Source organism: Trematomus bernacchii, unplaced genomic scaffold (genome assembly GCF_902827165.1).
Source record: "Trematomus bernacchii unplaced genomic scaffold, fTreBer1.1, whole genome shotgun sequence".
Lineage (NCBI taxonomy): Eukaryota > Metazoa > Chordata > Actinopteri > Perciformes > Nototheniidae > Trematomus > Trematomus bernacchii.
The window spans coordinates 3,663,325-3,685,933 of NW_022987840.1; positions in this window are offsets into that span (position 1 = coordinate 3,663,325).

Here is a 22,609-nt window from a genome sequence, read left to right on the forward strand (position 1 = left end):
AGCTGTCTTGTGCATGTAATCCCACAGATGTTTTCTAACAGACTGGTGTCAACACATTTTAACCCCACCTAGAACTTTAAATATTCTATCTTAAAAGTGCTAAAAAGTTAACTAACAACCAATCTTTCAGAATAATACATTATTATTTAGCTTTCCAGAAATGCTCCTCTCAGCTCTGCAACAGAAACAAAAGGTGCTACACTTCTCACCAAGCCATAAAACTCCGTAAATCGTTTACCAGTCGAGAAAGTGTTGATTTTTGTCGTTTTGTTGTGTTACAGTCTCTGCAGCGCACAAAAGGCTGTTGCGGTAATTAACAGTGACAGTGTTGTTCTCTAATGGGTTTCTTTCCACACCGAGAGCAGCGGGGACCTGATTATTTTCCCAGATCGGGTCTTGAGTTGTCATGTGAAGGTAATTCCAACAACACCGCTGCCAGGGGGCGAGTGTCCCATCAGCCTGTGCTGCATGGGACCGGGGTTTGAGAAGCGATAATGTGTTTAGACACGCTCTCACACTTCCCCTCTGAAGCACATGCATAGCTACATCATCTATCGATATATCTATCTATATCTATATCCATCTACGATTGTCTTGAAACAATTCGGACTTTTGCGCACCTATTCCCAATAACTCAAATTAATAGCCTAATTACGTGTCGATGCCAAAACAAACTTCATGATAGGCTTACGCAGCACATTACCCACACTTGCCATTACTCCTACTGTAATGATGATAATAATAATACTAATAATGATTATAAACTGGATACAAATAAACTAAAAAAACAAGAGAAACAGCTGTTAAAATAACGTATTATTTTGGGCTATATGTATATATATATGCCTAGAGCAAGGGCAGCTGAATTACGAAACAACAGCAACTTACATCCTGTTAACAGAATCTTATCTATCTAAAGACAAAAAAAGAGGAACTGTAATTCCCAACTTTGCTTCTCCCAAAAGGAAAGAAAGCCTAAAAGACGAAACCCCACTTAGGGGTCCTGAACGCGGTTCTCGCCCGAGGCCATGAGGTTGGCCCTGCGCGCGGCTTAATTGCTGTCACATGTAACCTTACCTGTCTCCCAATTAGCCCCGTGACTCGCTATTAGCAGATTCCACGAGCTGTAGGCCAGTGGCCAAGGGCACCTCAGGGTTTGGGGTCCAATAATTAGAGTGTAATTCTATACAGCTGAGGCTTATGATGAATTTGACCAGAAAAGGGGTTAATTAAATGAGGATCAACTTCAGGTTTACTATTGTATGTGATCTCCACACATTAATCCCTCAATAAAGACAACATGTCCCTCAGTTTCTTTAGAAAGTAAAGTTCTTGCTCTTTTTAAAACTCGTAAAAAGTTCAAATTAAGTGACATTTGTGAAGTCTCCCTGGGGCTGCATTTAGACGGTTCACACAATAATGTTAAAGTGTATTTTTGTTTATTTTTAGTGATGAGAACTTTTCAGACCCTTTACAACTAAGGGAAAAGTCTGAAAGAGTCAGCATCAATAATACAGGTTTTTACTATATTTGAATTACAGTATGTATGCTAGATAGTTTAATCTAATGCATCATATTCTTTAAAATGATCATATATTGTCACTGTCTGGTGAGAACTACAAATCTCAATGAAGGAAACTTTGAATGAGCCCAAAAAAACAGCCCTGTTTCATCTTTTTGATAATGCATTTTCCAGCTGATCCAAGATGGTTTTTAAATAGTTTATTTAGCTTAAGTTTGATCCCTTTCTCAACCCATCTAGGGACAAATAATCCTTCAATTTATCACTGGACAGGAAGAAGACAACAACTTTAATCTGAAACGTAACTAAAGCTTTCAGACAAACATAAAAATAAGCTTTCAAAATGTGCCTCTGAGATGTAGAGGTATACATCAGCATACAGGTCGCATTACACAAGCACTTCCTATTTGTGCTTGAGTAAAAGTACGTACTTAGTTTATACCACTGTTATTTTCAAAATGTTTATCTTCCCAAATGTTTAATGTTTGGAGACAGAAGCTGACCTGAGGGGGACACAAGTATTTCTTAACACTGCACTATGAACACATGTTTTCCTCATAGACTTTTGCAGACTTTTATTCAAACGTATTTGTCACAGGTCAAAAACTAATTATAAAGCTCATGACATTCAGCGTTGTTTTTGGGATCCAGAGAAGAAGGTGGAAAAAGAATGCAACATAATTTCTGTGACTGATTTAGCTGCTGCACCTTGAACCATCTAATCACAGTGAACCTTGCACTATCATACCTAAAAGTAAGTTAAACAAATGCATAGAATAGCTTGCCAGTGTGTGTTTCTCAGTGATGGATGGCTGGACCAACTGGTGCTGCGAGGCTCTGACACACGAGGGTGTCAGGGCAGGGGCAGGGGGTGGTAAACATGACCGCACCGGATGGCCTAGGAAATGCAGAGGCCACTGGTTCGCTTGTTAATTTATGGACGGCCTGACAACACCAGAGCCCACAATGCAATGCTCCGCTTGCTAAATATGATCCCATTGAGGAAAGGAGCCATCAAGCGAGCAGGTATGTAACCTGAGCATGCTACCGAAATAGAAATTCAAAGCTAAGAATGACATGTTTGTTAGGAGGTCTTACGCCTGCCGCCCGTGTCTTGCATGACCCGTGAACAGATCGTATCTGGATGCTCTTGTGCTCACAGGAGGTTAAGCGCTGATGAGCTGCTCTGGAGAGGCTCGCTGATGGACAGACAAGGAAGAAGTACATTGTAGCTTACCAAGTACTGTGAGTCTGCAAAAAAGACAGCATGTGAATAAGTGAATCACTTAAATCTCAACATCTTAATCTTAGACACACTGAGGATAAACTTTAGGGGCTTTTTGCAAGGCATTACATTGTCATAATGCAGGAGTGACTGACCCTACATTCACATACAGTCACACTGTGCGAGGGTGTTTACTCACGGCAGAGACACAGATGATGAAGTTTCTTGAAAGTCAGCGCTGTTTCCTTTGGCCGATTGGGGTTGATTAAGAGGTTAACTGTGCAGAGGCATGGCGTCTTTAAGGGAGATTTATCTGTTCCTGCTCTGACCCCCTCGGGGGTAGCTTCCCTCACCCCCAGTGTCCCCAGGATTTATTTAGTTATTTGTTTATCTGTTGGACGGGGTCACCATTTTCTCTGCACTACATCTCAGTCCTGTTTGTGCATCTCAAACCCATTTCTCATGTCGTTTCTTGTGGGATTGTGGCGCTGGATGCATTTGCTGACTAAGAGAAGAGGACACGAGGGAAGGCCCCGCCGAGTCTAGTGACCTTTAACATTTGGCAAGGATACACTCCCAAAATTGGTTATTTTCATTTAACACGTATTTTGCTATCTGTTCAACTCTGGCCCCCATTTGGAGGAATTATGGTGTTTTCCTAATTGCTTCCTGACAGTTTTAATTCAGCTGCACTTTAATTTATGGCCTTTATTTCCTATTTTTGCATTATTTTATTAAAGTGCGTGCGTGAGTTTCACAATGGTAGCAAACCATAGTTTACAATCCTGACGGATGAAACTTTGATTTATCATTTCACACAGGAAAATGTTCCCAGATTTAAAAAACAAACATCATCAATACACATCACCAATTTGTTATTACAACCCAGCATCTTATGTTTATTTGCTTTTGCAGTTTAGATTCATCACAGTGTCAAAACAATAAACACAATTTCCAGGAAGTGGATTATATATATTAATTCAACAGTTTTACTGTGGGAAATCTATCAGCCAGTCCTCCAAAAATTCAAATGACTATATGCAAACAGCTTCTTAGATAATATTGAATTACATGTTTTACTATCAAGCTACCAGGTCTCATTCTGTGTTTGAATCTTGCTTGAACATACTAGGAATAGAGACATCTCAAGAACCACCTTCAACAACGTAAAATCCTCAAGTGATTGCTAGTACTCACTATCTCTCAAAATGTCACACACACGCTTACTCAGCCGCACATACTCTCACACCTCTTGTGTAAGGGGGTTTGTCGCTGTTAAGAGTCAGCGGGCCTTTTGCTGGGGTGAAGGGGAGGGGGGGGGGTCAGGGTGGGGAGGTGGGGGCTATACAGGGAATGCTATGTGGCTTGCCTGACCTGACATGTCTCTGAAGCTGGAGGGGGTCTCGACCTTTGACCCAGGGCTCCAAAACTAGGAAGATGAAAAAAGGGGATAGGGTGGGAGGGTTTCGCCTCTAAACAAGGGCTTCTGTTTCGACCACTCCAGGAATGTCAGTTCCATAAAAAGATGCCTACAGAGAGAAAGAGAAAGAAGGATGAAAGAAGACAGAGAGTAAGAGGTACAGAGAGAGAAAGAGGAAAACTACATCTAATCTATCTATGTATCCATCTATCTATCTATCTATCTAACATCTATCTAGTGGTGGGGAAGGGTTAGGATTAGGTATATTTACCATGGCAATATTGTATTGATACTGCTATCAATCTTTTATTATATACACTATTAATAGTGATGATCTATTTTCCCTCATGTCATCTAGAATGAGAGTTACTTAGACAATACAAAAAAGGAGAAATCGGAAATGTGTGTAATTAGATTTAACAGATATTGACTAACTGCATAATGTGCAGTTAAAAAAAGGTAATTCATCATTATCTATCCATCTATCTATCAATATATCTCTCTATTTATCCATCTATATGTGTTGCTATCTATCTATCTATCTATCTATCTATCTATCTATCTATCTATCTGAATCCATTCATGATTAATTTCCACAGACATACTGTCCTGCTTGGTCAGTGGTGGTCAAGCAGGCCTGATTATAAACCATGAAGCGTTCAGACTGTGACCAATGCACTTAACCAAGCGGAGTATACTCAGATTCTCCACCCTTCCTCCACCGTCATAACGCAACCTTTACTGCCATTTTTACTCCAAACTGCGGTCATGCGATCAGGCAATAAATTAACCTCTGGACCCTGGCTGAAGGCTGAGCCCTTGTGACTCTCCGGTCGAGGCGAGCCGCAGCAGAGCGGTGTTGACTCTGCACTGCAGGGGTTGAGTCAGGAGATAACCTTGTTTTTCACAATGTCTTCCTGGTTGTGGACTGAAGTCTGGACGAATGCCCAACTCGACCCAGAGAGAGCCTGTAACCTGTTCTCCAGGTTAGAGGCTCTACAGAGAGAAACTCCACATGCCCACTACTGTGTATCTGAGAGGACTTGTGTCTTCTGACAGATGTCATCTTTGTGCGCACTCATGTTGTGATAAGGATGCCAGCACAAAATTAGGCAACAAGGGAGTTCAGAGCAGAGGGACTGGAGATAGTGAGGCTGAGTTCATTCATCTCCAAGTGGCTCCTGAGTGATTTGAACAAGCTGCATATCTGTAAGGAGGCAGCTACATCACACAAAAGTGTTTCAATCACATCATTAAAGTGAACCTTCTGAAATCACATCTACTCCTTTTCCCTGCTTAATAATCCCCAGAGGAATTTGTATATCAACTTAAACTAGATTGTTTTTGTTTCAAAAGTTTAACACACAAAATGTCTCCTACTTCACAGAAAAGTTCATTCTCAGCACATTTGAACTGGAGGTTTCAAGTTTCCGCATTCCACTTGTCCAAATTGCATACTGAACCACAAACTGCTTCCAAACTACGCTTGTACGTCCACGTCTTATACTCAGATTTAAGGTGAGTACAAACACACTTTCCTCCTTCAACAGATGGAGCAATGTTCAAGTGTCACACACTCTGCACAGCGAAGGACACACATCCAAGGAAAATACACTTTAAATATCGAGTGATAGTGGAACCAAATACGAAACCAGTTCCCCCTGCATCATTTTCAACTATTACTACTAATTATCAAAACAATTAGAACATTAATGTATTAATTATATTGACCTGCAGTGTCAAAGCTCCCCTAACTTTGTCAGTTAAAGTGCATCAGTTGTCTGAATTACAGGTGAGATTAACAACTCATCAGCAAGCATCTTGATGGTCACTTTAATGAAAGGTCAAAGGGGCTAACTTGTTCCTACAGGATCTATTTGTGGATCATGAATCCCTATCGACAGTGCCAGCGACTAATCAGAGGCTCATAGGGTTTTCAGAGTTGCCTTGGACTGATCGTAACCTCTGATTGGATCAGCGCTAATCCTCCAGTATGACGTCTTTGTGATGGAATTTCCACAGGCCTACCATCCGACGGTAATTACATGACCCCAGAAATCTTCAATACCCTGAGTGTGACGTCAGGGTATTCTGTCAATTTTGCTATCTGGTTGCTGTGGGGCACCCGTCAACAAGGAGTCCCCAAAATCATTGACTGAAGCAGTTTAAGTTGAAATGACCCTGCGGTGCCCAGGGGCGTCACTTCACTTAACGTCTCTGTACTTCAGCATTCGGCCGCTAGCACACAGGTCTACTCAGAGCCTGTCCTCTAACTGCTAAACGTGTGTAGGGGTGGAAAAAGGCCAAATTCCCCTCCCTGCAGTTAAAATCTCAGACGGTGGTCTTTAACGCATACTCCCACTCCCGCTCCCTCCCTTCAGCACTCCCAATAAAAACCTCTGACCAACAGTTGACCTTTTGCATAGCCCCCTTCTCGCTGCTCCCCGTCCTTCTCCCTTCTTTCCTTCGCTCTCCTTCCCTCCGTCCATTCCTTCTTCCCCTCCGCCACAGCGGCCCACGGCGGGCCAATGGGAACCAGCAGCTGCAGGGAGAGAGGGTTGGGCAGAGGGGGGTGTCAGGGTCAAGGGGGGTCACAGTACTGGTAAAGTCATCGCAGGGGCTCCGATGTGGGGGCATCGCTTCCCCCTTCAAAGGCTGCGCGGTGACGTCCATACACCCCTTGCACCCCTTCTCCTCTTCCACCCCCCCACCTCTCACTCCCTTGCGGCCCCCTTTGGCCCTGCTGTTCCTTGGCTCTCAGGGGTCAAGACAGCCGAGGGTTAATAAAGTGATACCAGGTGTTGGCCAGAAAGAAGCGTTTTTCTTCCCCCCTTCTTCTCTCTTAACTCCCACCAGCAGCAAGCTGTGGGCCCCCCATTTCACACCACTGAATCCTGCTGGGACAGCGAGCCTGAGAGCGAGCCGGTGGAAGGGTTTGGCCGTGCATGTCAAAGTAAAAACAAGCTTCAGATAGGGTGCAGGACATGCCCTCTCTGTGTTTGTGTGCACGTGTAAGTGTCACACGTTTCCTGAATGTGTGTGTTTGCACATGTACGGTTGCACAAAGCTGCCACCACAAGCATAGAGGGGGGGGGGGGGGAGATACTAGCGGGCTAAATGGCATCGGAGCTTTAAGGGGCCTCCGGGACAATACGGGGTTAACCGACCCAACAAAGTGGCCGATTATGTCTCTGTGGAGGAACCTTGGCAGCAAAAAAGATCCCAAATCCTGCCACTGTCATTCCCCTGGATCAGTGGATTCACAAACACACACACATGGGGAGGGGGAGGGGGTAGAGCTGGCTTAAAGGCTGTGCAAAGAGTTGAGGTGAAATGGTGGTTTCTTCTCTTGACCACCAGAAAAGAGGAGGCTGAATAGCTGCAAAGATCAAACCCAGTGAAAGGGAGCCATTGTGGCGAGTGCAAATGGCCTCCGACAACGAGCGAAGAACAAACAGAAGGAACCCGGCCGTCAGCGTACGAGTGCTAGCAGCAACGAGATGCTGGAATTAACGAGAGAGTGCTCTGACTTGTGTGTGAGAGTGTGAAAAAAGTGTGCATGAGAATTTGACCATGTGTGCACAAACATGAGCCAGGACATTTGCAAAAACACCAGCAGCTCGCCTCCGCCTTTCAGTCCAACCTGCTAAATGAAGGGGTCCTAATTAACGATAATTAACATCAATGACAAGTTGGAGCCATTAGTCCGGCTAATCCCCCGTTTACATTTCCCCTCTCGCAGGAACCCTGCTGGCCAATTCTTAGCCAGTCACAGAAAGGACGCATTGTTAACGGGCTCGGCATCAAAGATACGAGCCAGCTTCGAAATGAGTTGCCTCCATTAGGGCCTGAGAGTCGGTCCTGATCCGAACGCTGCTCCAACAGCCCGGGGAGTGGAGGAAGGGAGGAGGTCAAGCCCAACGTTTACACTGTTCCATCCGATCCATCAATGACTCGTTTGCACTCTTTCATGATCCCTGGCCATGTCCAAAAAGAGAGAAAATACAGCGGAGCATGAAAGGGGCAGTAAAGGATCTGATACTGTTAAAGGACTTGAGTGGACAGGGGCTTTTAAAGTGACAACTTCCCCATGAACAGGAAGAAGTAAAAGGAAGTGAGGCGTGTGCGAGTGGATAACTCTGTTCATGCTTTTGATCATGGGCGCAGGTGCTGGTGAGAGTAACTGGGAAACAATCTTCCTGCTAGTTTTAGGAGTGTCAAACTTGTGGAGAATTTGATATTCAAAGTTATATAAATACATTTGAACAAAACCAAATGGACATTACGTACATACATAAAGATTTTCCAGTGTATTTATTTGTGTTTCTGTTTCACTACTGTCTGTGGAACCTTCTCACAGATCTGTTGCAAAAGAAATCTGTTGAGTAAAGAATTTCAAAACCCCCTAAAATACCATTTAGCTTTCTGTTTTCCCTTCTCTCTTACACTTTAAGGTGTTTTTTACTCATCTTGGTGAGTACTACTCAGCCTGTGAAAACATTTGTATAATGTCTTCTGTGGCTCTGGAGGAGCTTTCTAAAGTCTTAAATACTTTTGAATAAAGCCTAATATACAAAAAGCCTGGCTTATGAACTATGGGTGTGGATTTTGAAAGATAAGGCCATTTTACAAGTGGGGTAGGTCCAATTAAGATCATATTTTGTTACATTATATGGGAAATGTGGGATCAAGTCATCTGAAACTTGGCTTATTTCATGCACTAAAAGTTAGTATTGGCCACTGTTGCTTTGATTTGGAATCACAGGAGAACCATTTTCCAGTAAAGCCCAGTTAACTCTTACCGCATCCGTGTGGCTGCAAGGGTCGACGCCATTGTGCATGTATCCGAAAAACTGTGACCACACACTAACTACAACTGCGCATGAACTAGAAGAGCAAAATGTCAAACTGCTTGCACCAATGTGAATAACGTGTTGTTTTTTTTTTTAATCGAACACACCATTTCAAAAGTGAAAAAAGTTCTCTTTGTTCAGCTAAATACCACAAACACAGGACCTCTTCTCTCTGCTGTGAGGTCACTATCTTGTTTTCTAGTGCACATTTGTATATTCATGCAAGTGTGCAGATGTTTGTGTCAATATTAAGTATGAACATGCCTTGGGTTAAGCTTGTTAAACTCATTTCCCTCCATACTTTCAGATTGTGTGATGTATTAGTTTCCAACTCGTCATTGAGTTTAGTGATATAATAAAAAAATAAAACCCAAGACTCAAGTTTTGTTTTCTTTGAATTTTCAACCTTTGAATTTAATACAAATATTTAATTAGATTGGATTTCCTTTGCATCATTGTATAGACATTTCCCACCAAATCAGAGTGAATTGAACACATTGAGATTGTCAGTAAACTGACATATGAATTTGTCCGTTGACAGTATTTGGCTGCACAGTATGAGTTTGTAATGAGTGATGCCCACCGGCTGGCTTGTTAAGGGGTTAAATGAATTTGCATACACTCGCATACAATACTTTTCTGTGTGATTTCACAGATTCTTTGACCCCAATTTCTCCCCTGAAAAACAGCAGAGGGCCCAGAGAGAGGATTAATTGTTCTGGATCTGCTAGTGCACAGTCCAAGTATGGCACTTCCTCTGCCCACCCCAAAAACCACAAAACCGCAAAGTGCCAAAGGCATCATTTCACAATACACATATTGTGAGGCAGGGTATAAGTCAAAGCCAGCGTCATGAGGGAGCTGCGCAGTTTTCTTTGTCACATTGAAACCGCTGACAAAGAGCTTTTATTGTTAATGTATAGCGTTTTTGCGTTTTTTGAAAGTTCCTAAATCTTCTGCAAAGAATCAAAAAGTGTAGAAGTTGGTTTTGTAAATGTATCTAAAATCTCAAGGTTCTGATATCATTTGAAATAAATCTACAAGGCATGGCAAGATCAAGGATTTAATTGAATATCTGTCTTTTAAAGTCAAGTGTCTTAGTTTTGTTCACACTACCTTTAGTCTCCTCAGTTTTCATGTAACATCATCATCCCTGAAGAAACTCTAACATCCGACCGACATAAATCACTCTCTGTTTTTCAGTTTTACAAAAGCCCTCTCGTTATCCTCAATGTTTCCTACTTGCTGGACCAACTGCAGCTTTTTCTTCAACCTTTGCTTCTTTACGCTTAGAAAAGTAAATACAATAAATTCCAGCACATAGCCAGAGCTGGGTGTTGTGTTATTTTTCGGCACCGCGGGTAAGCACAATAGAAACACAGCTGTGGTGATCAGTCCGGGCTCCCCGGGAGCCAGCGGAGGCCCGGAGCACATGTTCGTTAATGATCAGTTACAAAGGCCACAAAGGGAGCTGCTAGTCGCTGAGGTCTGTACTCCTTTGCATCTGAAACCATTTGAATGACTGCACCTTCTGCTAAATGTTTAAACCCAGGATGTGTCTCCCTGGATTGATTGCGCTTGAGTCGACACTTTAAACTCTTACCGAGTAAGTTGTTAAAAGGTTTTTGTTGGTTATAAAGAAACAGCGTTAGTCGGTGATCACTCTTAAAGTTCCTAATTGCTAGTTAAGAATGCAGCTTTTTGAAACATTTGAAATGAAACGGTTTGAACCATTGTTTGATACGTGATTCGTGCAATCTTTGTGAAACCGTAAAGCCATTTGGAGCTTTACAACAACTCAAGGGAAATCAGCTCCAGCATTCATTGCTTAAGATCTGTCTATCTTCTCTTATCCTGCTCAGTTAAGGTGGCCTAGGCTTTGATCCCTTAGCCCTACTTAAACTTACTTTGTTGCCATTAGACAGAATACAGTATTATCTAAGCAATCAAAGTGCCACATCTAACAAGAATGATTCAGTTTTCAAATAACAACACTGAAAATAAGACAACAGAAGTAAACTTACACAAGTTATTTGTTAAGAAAAACAATTTGGTTTTCACAATTGACAGGTTTCAAAGCTCCTGTCTGATAAACGGCCCAAAATGGATCTAAAGCATTTTTGGAATAGATGTCTTTCAACTGTGGACGATGTGACATTGAGGTCAGGGGAGTTTAGCTGTAGCCTTATGATGGGCGAGTCTCCTCCAAATGACTCCCACAAAGCAGTAAACATCAAGAGAAAGTTCCAAATGCTCTGAGCACTAAAGCTGCAAAAAGATGTTTTAAAAAAAAGGGCTGCCTGAACAAGCTCACACATAAACACGGATTTTTGCACACACAGGCCCAGCACATGCACACACACACGCACGCACACTCACAGCACATACATGTATATATGCACACGCGCACACAAACACATGCGTAAGCACCTATCCCTCTAGGGCGATCCACGACCCTTCCCCCACGCTTGAAACCCGATCTGTCGGCATGCAGCGCGGAATTCTCCAATCGCCCTGACTTTTGACCTCTGCCCTTTTTGGCAGTGCACACAAGAGAAGATGAAGTGCCCAAGCCTCTCTCTTCCCCGACACAAAAAATCCCCTGTTCTAGCAGCCCTCCCACACATGAACGGGCACGCACACACACACAAACATGGCAGACACACACACTGATTTCCATTTGGGATGCATTTGAGGCAAAACACTCTCTTTGGTTTTCTGTGAGGCACATGATCAAAAATGATGCTTGATATAAGACAGGAAAAAATGTAATACCGACTTTTAAAATCCCGTCATTGCATCGTTCACAAAGACACAACTGAGCGATTGTGATGTTTAAGTGAACAGCCTGTTATCATTACCATCATCATCATTGATCTCATCAACAGAGAGGAAGATACTTCAGAGAGAAGCAAGGAGAGTGTCAGGGCCATGTGTTTCTGTCATTTGCCCCTGACTTTGTGTTTATGTGGTGTCGAGTGTGTTTTGTGTGTCTGTAAATAACATTTCTTCTGTGTTCGGAGTCTCACCTGCCTCCATCTGTTCTAAAGTCGGAGATATGGCAGATGTAACTTCCTTGTTAGTGGCAATAAGGGGTTGTTTGAATTGTGACTATCATTATGATTCTGGACTCTACATCCTATTCTCACTTTTGTCTAGTTTTATTTGTCCAAACTTTGAGACATTTCAGAACAAGAGACAGCTGTTTATCTGCCCTGTGGAACCAAAAATCAATGTGTTTACTTATTGTTGGTTACCTAAGTTAAGTACAGTATGTTTGTTGCTTGACAAATGTACCTATTTTATCTTAACCATGATCTATTCCTCAAGCTAAACAAGTGCATTTATTTCCGTTTACAAAGTTGACGATGAGTTTAAAACTTTGACTGTTGCACAACCTACAGGAAGGACCAGTTTGGCCATTTAGCCAACTGAAACATACCAATGTAATGGCTGTCATTTGGTAAATTGTCCCTTTTAATGTTCTTAATTTTGGTCCAACAGATAAAAAAGCAACAATCATAAGAGCAACAATTTTGAGTTAGTAACTTAATGGTTGGATATAGTCATCAGTAGATGTTCAGGTTGCAATGTTTAACACATCTAAAGATGTTTGGTCTGTTTTTAGGCTAAATCTAAAACTCGAACATAGTTACATGAACATATTCTAAATGACCATATGAACGTTTTTCACATGAAATCCGGACACAGATCAACTTTGTTTATTTACTTGTACTGATGGCCATTTAACAAAAGAAGCTGCAGTATTTTGTTTAACGTATGGAATCAAGTTACGTGATGGACTGTATGCTTGCTGTGAGTGTTTCCCATATATGAGACCCTGTATCCCAAAATCCATCTCTAAAATCTCTCTCCCCTCCACCATCTGACCGCTGCCATTTGTGCATTGTGTGTGTCTGGCATGACTGCTCTCGTCATTTTCCCCTTTGATTGGCCTTCACACAATGTAATCAGTGTTGCAGCTGTCTGAAAAGGCCTCTTGTGCAGTATCTGAGCAATGCCGATCAGCCCGATGCGTCCACAACTTTGCTTTTAGTTCCATTCAGGCTCTGTGACAAACGGCAAACTGTCTGTGAGCATGTGTCAAGCCACTTGATTTAGTGCTTTGTTTGACTGCACTGGCCCTTTTTCTGAATGTCGCCTCCGTCTTGTATGGCCTTACTGTATTGGTAAAAATTGCCATGGCCGTAAGCTTGAAATTTTAATGTACAGACAGACGGAAAGAATTGTCCCACTGTGTGTGTGAGAGTCATTTGATGTACCTCGAACGCACAAAAGATGATTTATTTCCTAATTCTCTGTTTTTTGAACATGGATGAAATGATTGACCGAAGAATCAATCAAGATCATCTTTTAGTGTAACTGCACAAATGTAGTCGGCAAAACATAACTTAGAAAAAATGTAAGAACAATGATGTTGGTACGTTTTCAATAAAAGCGTTGTTTTGAGACTTATTCTACTGTTAAAGTTGTGTGTGATGGTACTTGGTTCGAGATGGTTGTATTTATGTATGTTGATTTTGATTTTGATTTTGGAAACCACTATACAAATCATACAAGATCTACAGTACAGCACTGTTTGAACCAACATATTTTCCATTTCCAAATGTGGAATAAAGATCCAAGCGGGTACGTTTCAGGGTGGCGCCATGTGGTTTGAGTTATATTGTTAGCGAATGATGTGCTTTTAACTAGGTATAACTCGATGGTGGACCCCTAAACTGTAGCCAATCCATTTAAACAAAGCTCTCTTGATCCTTTTCTCTAAATCCTCAACCGTGCCTGATTAAATGTAGACGATTTTCACGCCTGTGCTTCGGAGGCCGCGAGGACTGAATGGCTCCTCACAGCACGACCACAGTGCGCTGTCACTCCAGCAGCCCGAGGAGGAAGAGGAGGATAACCAGCAGGCTGGGAAGGTACACGTTTGATACTCATGTCCAGTTTTACACAGACTTTGTGATGTGTAAATTAAGTCACCTGTCATCACTAGATTTCATTTTCGGCTCAGCCTGTAAAGTTCTTCTTCAAATAAAGAATCAAAAGACATCCTGTGCAAACTTTTCTGAAATGATGCATACATTAAAGAATCTTTAATTGTTTTCTATCCACTTCATCAAGCACACATTTTGAAATCAACATAAGAGCTAAGCAGATAATAATAATAATAATAATAATATATATGTTCAAGGCAAATAAATGAAGTTTCATTAACCTTATTGGTCCCTTTTCCAAAACCAGGTCCTGTAGTATTTCGCTCTCCTCTATGGATGATACCTCCCTCACTGCATGCAGGATTCTCAGCTGATCGCTGCAACGTGTCTGCCGTGACATCTTCTTTTAACGCGACATTAACTGAATCCCTTCATTGGCAAACAAACAGAGAAACTTTTAAAATGGTGACGTTGTTCAGCTTAGTGTACGGGGTAGTTTTGTTGCATGCATAAAAACACGTGTGCATGAGTTTGGACAGAAAAGGAAAAGTATAAAGAGTAAATCATTAGTTTGTACTGCTGCACCCTTTCTGTAAAATTAACATTCATTACTATAGCGCTGTCAATCGAGCCGCTCCACACACAAGATCAATGATTTAATCTTATCAGCCTTATCTCTTTACATTCAATTGAATTGACTGCGTGTGTGAACCTGATTTCTCCTGATAACCGCGTAACTTGAAGGCATCTTTGATTAGCTCACACCTTCATTTGTATTTTGACATTTTATACTTATTTATTTTATAATTGTATCGTGTTACATTGATTGATGCATCATTGGAAATTCTTATGCTTCTGACCAACTGTTATAGTTCCCATGATGCATTGACCTTTCTCACCTCCCCGATCTTTGTTTCATGAGCCGTTTCAAAGGAAAATAACCCAATTACAGGCAAATCCAGTAAATTCCTTCCCCTAGATCAGTCCAAACAAAGCATTACTTATGCATCACTTGACTCCCAATACGTGACCCTTCGGACAACAAACTGCCCCCCCCCCCCCCTTCTCCCTCGCCCTCGCCCTCCTCCCTCCTGCAAGAGGGTGTTAAGACCTGTCCATACTATCCCAAGGGAATGCTGGGAAAGGAAGGCCTTCACATCTGTCCCAAGCCTCGGGCGGAAAGAGTGAGGGAACGAGACGGAGAGGGAAACATTCCTCCATCCACGAGGAAGAAAGAAAGAAAGAATGAAGGAAAGAAAGTAAGAAAGAAAGAAAGAGAGAAAGAAAGAAAGCAGCGATCAACAGAAAGTAGATGAGGAATAAAAGAAAAAGTGAGGGCCGTTATCATTGACATCAGAAAGGAGATGGCGAGAGACGGACTGAAAAGTGAGTCATTTAAAGACGGAGAGATTTGGTGAATGAGAGACGGATCTTGTCGTCTCCTTATGAAGCCATCCATCACTCCTTCAATAGCCCAGTGGGCAGAGGGAGGGAAGCAGGCCCCCCGGGCGCTCCTTCAAAAGGCCGGGAGGAGAGGAGGGAGGAGAGGAGGACGGCTGCAATGTGCTGGTGGAGCTGTGATCTTTACCTCCCTCCCTCCTGTGAAGTCAGCAGGGAAAGTGATTAGGCCTGCCTCCTTCCTCCTCCTCTTTCTCCTCCTCCTCCTCCTCCTCGCCTCAATGCTGGATGTAACAGTGTTGGGCCTCTCAATGAGGCCTGCTGCTAATTTCTTCACCTCCCTAATGTAGCCCTTTATGTCTTCAATACACAACGTTTACACCTGCAATCCACAATCTGATAAACTGCTCTGTCTCTCCTTTTCTTTTGCTTTTCCTGTCATTTTAAAACTTAATGTTAAAACAAATAAATTGTTAAAATTATTTTAGTTTGTGGCTTTTAATTAAAAATACATGCAAGATTTAGATTTGACTAGACATTTTTTTATTACAACACCAGCACTAACTATAATCTCAGAAATAAAACGTATAATAAAACACCGGTTTCAAAAAGAAGAACATTTCAGGATAAATCAAAAAGTGTCTTTTCACCTCAATGAGGAGAGCAGAATATTAGAAAACACCAGAACTATGACCTAAAAAAAACAACAACCTAGTAACAGGGTGAAAAAGAAGATTATTGCATTGTATTATGAAGAAGAAACGTTTTCATCCAAAAACCAAACTATCTAGAGAAAAGGACATTTTCATTTGTAGGTTGTTTTATGTAAAATAAAACGCCCCAACGGGAGTGGGAATTAATATACAAAGACAAATATAACCTGCACTATCCCTGAAATATCCCTAAAAGCCTCAATATTGACCCCAAAGCATATAAATAATATCAAGACATTCCTGACTTTTCCCTGTGTTTTTTTTTTTTTTACATATCTGTTGTAATTTATTGTCTTTTATTGTGATTGTAGTAATGTGTTTTTATGATTGTAGTATTTATTTCATGTACAGCACTTTGGCCCGACCAAAAATCGCTTTTAAATGTGCTTTATAAATAAACTTTGATTTGATTTGATTTGACTAAGAACCCATCATTCACACTTATTTATGGCTGACAAGGTTTTTATATAAATACTAAATATCCAAAAAGTCTTATCCTATTTTTGTGAAGCCGAATACATCCAAACAACATAGAATCTAAAATGGTATACAATTTTTTTTTTTTTAAATAGAAACAATGTCAAAAACTAAATGAATCCATAATGAAATGGGTACAAATTAAAAATGATCAAAACATCCTCTTTACTTTTCTATGCTTCATTTCCCTTTTCAACATTTTGACAATTCAATTTCCCTCACTGCCAACAGTATTGATGCAGAAATGAGATGTAAACACACTTTCACACTGGGGTGTGACAAGTGTGAGATGTTGTTGACCCCTGTCTGTCCCCTCTCGTTCTGTTAAGGTCCCTTAACGTTAAGGTCACAACCTAGCAGTTTTATTGGCCCTCTAAAGTCATCAGTGCATTGGCATTGGATGAAAGCCCTCTAATGGAGTCAGTAATTGGTCCAGTTTATCAGTTTATTAGCTGCTCTGGCTGTGGGAACAGCTTTGACGTATAAAGTAAAGTATACATCATTAGCAAAGAACCAGATCCTTTAGTCAAAACAGAGTTAGCAGGATGGCATGTTGTTTGAATAAAGTGTTAAAAAATAGTATTTATCCGGTTTGTTTTAAGGAAGAGTGGGGAAAAGTAAACATGCAGTAGACGATAAAAACAGATATTTATAGGTGCTTTTGTTTTAAAAAAAACAACTGCAATCAATGTTATTGTCTGTAATTTACAGAATAGTTTTGCATCTAAAAACACGTCCGCAATCAACTATTTACGTGAAAAGAAATCAGCATTCCTTCACAATTTATTTCTGTAATTTAATTATATCTACTGTCTGATAACTCTATGCACACTCACTTTCTTTTCCTAAACCTGCAGCTGTATCGGTTGCAAATTCAATTTCTAACTTAAGCTGTCATGGAGATATATTGTGTCCTAGAGGTTGTGTGGAGCTCAGAGGAGTGACAGGCCGTCAAAGGCTCTGTCCACGACCTCCAGTAAAGAGGGAAGCTTTGGTCTTTGGTCTTTTCTCTCGGGTTCCCCATTATCTGTGTGACCCATCCCCTTAAAACACTTCGTACGAGTGAAAGGTCCTGACTCTGCACTGAGCTCCGGCATAGATGTCAACCTTTGCTATTCAACCTGCACGCTCGTACACCCCCACTGCAGGGCGAGGACACACAAACAGAAACCTGCATGCAACGACAAAAGAGACAGCAATGATGCATGCAAAAGAAAAATATGAGGTGTGATTTTGACACACACACACACACACACACACACACACACACACACACACACACACACACACACACACACACACACACACACACCACACACACACACACACACACACACACACACACACACACACACACACACACACACACACACACACACACACACACACACACACACACACACACACACACACACACACACACACACACACACACACACACACACACACACACACACACACACACACACACACGATGAATCCATAGAGGTTTCAGGAGGAACTAGTTCTGGATGAGCTGTCAACAAAGAAGAGGAAAACAACTGTATAAAAGCCCCCCCCCCCCCCTCTTACTCACTCACCATCCCTTACCCTCCTCACCCACAGACTCCTTTCTCCCACTGACCACTGCTCAGAATTGCCCCCTCACCCCTGTGACCCCCCCATTGGGCCCTTTCACTCCGTGACAATGGCCGCCGGGGGCCGTGTTATTTGAGGCACTAAAGAGCCATCCCACCCGCCCGCCCCCAGGACAATGCCCTCCCCCGCTGAGAGCTTTCTTCCCCTCACCTCCCTAATGACAGGTTTCATCCTCTCTGCCCTGACCCCCGGGAGGGACTCGGCTCCCGGCTCGGCCCACCGCCTTTCTGCCCGCTGACCCTCTCCACCAACAAACCCGCCTCCCGCTCACTAATACACATATACACACTTTCACTCTCTCAAACGGACTGTATGCACATGGAGAGGGTAAACAAGTATATGCAAGTAATGTAGCTAAAGGAATACATCACTCCGAAAAGTCCATTTGTATTTTAATTACATACCCGTTATCTTGATCTTTTCCCTGACATGCCACCACAATTTCCAAAGAATTCCAAAAATGCGAAAAATATTGAAGAATTGAAGTTAACGGAGGCCAGGTTTAACAACAGCAACACTAGACAAAAACATCCATTTACACACTCTCACAGAACTTGTGCAGTTTAATCCAAGTCTCATTTATCCATGTGTACACCAGCTTCCAAATACATTCATTTTGATAAAACCTTAATATTTAATATAACTTTGCTCACACGCCTTGCCTTCAAGCTACTCATCCATGCGATAACTGTAATTCAGTTTGTGATCTCTTGAATTATTAAAAAGTAGTGCATGCCATTCCTAAAGCTAAATCTTGCAGATGGTTTAATTTCAATAACAGTTTGAGCTTCAAATGTTTCCAAAATAGGAAAGATTTTTAGTTTATTGAATTTTTTGGGAATGAAAGTTGACTTTGACTTGCATATGTCATAATCAATGATGTTTTTCCTTTAAACATGATTCAGCAGTTTTTTTATTTTAGTTGCAAATATCTGGAAACTGCTTTCCTGCTATCTCTTTATGACAGACGCCTCCAAGGGGGGTGATGGGAAAAACAGTCATAAACATTTTCTTTCAGAAGTGTTCGTACACAGCACATCGTACCAGCTGGTCTTAAGAAGTAACTGATACGTCCCTCTGTTTGAATCTGACTGGTCACTTTTGTTTTGCCTTCCACCCACATTGTCTTCATACACAAAGAAGACAATTTAATTAAATAACAACTTATGGGCGCAGCAAATTCTTGGTTGGCAGGTGTCAGTTAAACATTGCATTAACATCTCCTCCAACACTGTTTGACAGTTTGTTTGTGTCAAATAAACTTCTCGTTGGGTATGCACGTGCCAGAGGTTGAAGAAATGTGGATTTGGAAACCTGTCCTCCAATCTTTAAATACCTCTACTTTCTGAAATCCTGCTAAATGTTTCACGTTGGAGCACAAAGCAGCCTGTTCACCTCATTTAACCTCACTGCACACATAGCTTATGGCTGTTGACATATAAGAAACTTCTCCTCTGTTTTAATGATTCAACACCATCCAAACGCCCAACGGGACATGAAACACACTCAACACATTAAGAGCCACCCAAACTTTAAATTCAAGTAAGGGAAAACACCAAAAAACGCACTAAGACATTCTTCCATGACAGCAGCATTATTCCCCTGGACAGCGTGTTAAAGGAAACCTCTAAGTCATCACTTACAAGCTGTCAATCAAAAGCTAAAATAGTTCACTGGTCATTGATTATCTGAGCCTGAAGCCGAGAAACACCTCTCCTCACAAGGGAAATCAATCTCTCTGCTCTCATGTATTGTATGTCTTTGTGATGATGATGTATCGTTGTAAAAGAGGCCAGTTTAGTAATTAGGCGTGTTGCAGCTTAATTACCTCGAGCAGTCAAAGAGGAGGTGTGTTTTCGGTTGTTTTAATGACAATGATTCATTGAAGTTGTTCATTTTTGTTCAGTTGTGTTCTAAATTGTTCCCGTCCTGCACAGTCACAATGTATACTTCCTGATTCTGACTTTAAGTCATTATCCCATTTTAATCCTGAGTAGTTATTTCCTTGCTTGGGTATTACAGAGGCCCTATCCTGGAAAAACAAGGGTGGGTCTAAATACAAAACGCAAAGCCATTAAATGTCAAATTGATATAGAGTTCCATTCAACAAATAACCGTACATCAGGATTTCATACAGAAATCAGCTGCTCTTCATAAAACCGCTGCCAGATGATAATACAGCTACAGTAAGACAAAACCACTAACCCAAAAAGAGATTGTCATTGGCAAAAATGAAAGGATAGTAGTTATACTGGGTGAAGTGTGGATTTGTAAAAAAAAAAACATCAGGCCAAGGAAAAGGGGAAAAGTTCTATTGGTAAAAAAAAGAAAAAGAAAGTAAGCCATACTCAAATAAAAACTAGTGTTCTGCATGCATTCTGATTCCTCCATGATGGCTTCCTCTCTAAATACAAAATGTCTGCGCAAAATGGTTAGAAATAAGTCTTTAACTTTCGGTTCAGACCGCACCTGACTTATACTGTTAATATCTTAGATAGCTGGTCTAAAGATGAATCTGATTAGCAGGAAGCTGCTTAGCAAAGTTCATCTGTGGGCAAATCAAAACATTTTATTCTTAACAATTATTTTAGTTCTTAAAGCTTCTTGATGAAGTGATTACAGTATACTCTCAAGGCTTATTTGTTAACTACTGTAGCGTGTAAGCTAACGACTAAAGCGACATGCTAACGGTAATCAGTCACAATAGCTCCCCAAGCTACTTCTTTGATTTTTCCTGTACTGTTTCATATACTGACCCTGATATTCTGTTTTGCAGGATTGTACATCATTTATTCTCATAAAGAGTTCACAACTGTATACAGAACATGCTAATGAGCACTTTCGTATTGATTGGATCCTAGTTGCTTCTAAGGGGATGATTCATTGATGCACGACAATAGGGCGTCCTATATTAGCCCATACACAATATTGTTGAAGCTGCAGTTTGGGTCAAAAGGGGTCAGACACCGGTAAACGCGGGGTTAATCTTAGCTCTTCCAGATGTACCAGCCAACTCATTGGATCTGTGAAGGCTCTAGGAGTGTTTACTCTGTAAAATAAATAGCATGCAGCACTGTCAACACATCTTGCTATATCATAGTCTAATATTCCAGTTTTTAATGGTGACATTTTTTTCTTTATGTCTGTCTTAGAGTGTACCATATTCTGAAACTAAAACGTATTGTTTATGTGTGTGTGTTTGTAGCTCAAACCCCTCTTAAATACTTTTGAAACGCCTTAAAGAAAGAAAAAAAATTATCAACCAGTTAATCAAGAATGTGAATAATTGGCATCGACGCTTAAATGAACACGACACTAAGTGTTTGGAGAAAGAGAAACGGAAGTGAAGGGTGAGTGGAGATGGGGGTGTCGCTGCTGCCGGGCGTTGAGGTGGAGAGAGAGCGAGAAAAAGCAGTAGCTGTGCAGCAGTGACATGAAGGCGACGGGGTGTGACCGGATGAGCCATCAGACAGCAGGGCGCACATGTAGGAATCACACACACACACACACACACACACACACACACACACACACACACACACACACACACACACACACACACACACACACACACACACACACACACACACACACACACACACACACACACACACACACACACACACACACACACACACACACACACACACACACACACACACACACACACACACACACACACACACACACAGTTGGTACCACATTTCTTATAAGGGATCTTTTTTGGTAAGGGGTATGTTTTAAAAAAAATTGGAAATGTGTCTTATCCATTGAATAACGCTTATTAACTTTTTATGGTCCTAGTTTGGTCACATGGCTAAATCAGTCAAGGCGTATTTTAACAACCCCAAAGATGTTCTTATAACTTAAATATTTAAAAAAGCATTTATGAACCTTTAACAGAGACATGTTTAAAGCCTCAAAACATTAAATGAGAAACCACTTAGAAGTCACTTTAATGTTTTAGCTAATTTGTAACTAATGTATAAAAATGTTAGGTAAATCGACAATACAGCTTCTGATGGGTGAGAAAATAGACCAGGTAAAAGAATGTTTCACAACCTAGCAACCTACATTTCATTGTTAATGGTTTATCACTGATCATTTAATAAATAATACATTCTAAGTTCAAATCAATCAAGCCACACACACACACAAATGACTGAGACTGCAAGCTCTATAACAGCATGAACACACAGTGGAAATACTTGAATGGACATGCGTAGTCACACATAGGCAAGCCCAAACAGCCCAACACACACATGCATGCATGCACACACACACTGAGCAGTCCTGCCTACCTGCAGCATCTGTGCACCATTCGATGTACCTGCTGCGCATAAATGCAATTCTTCCTCAACATGTGGTCAGTTTGATAGTCGTGTCCTCAAAAAAACACCTGATGGCT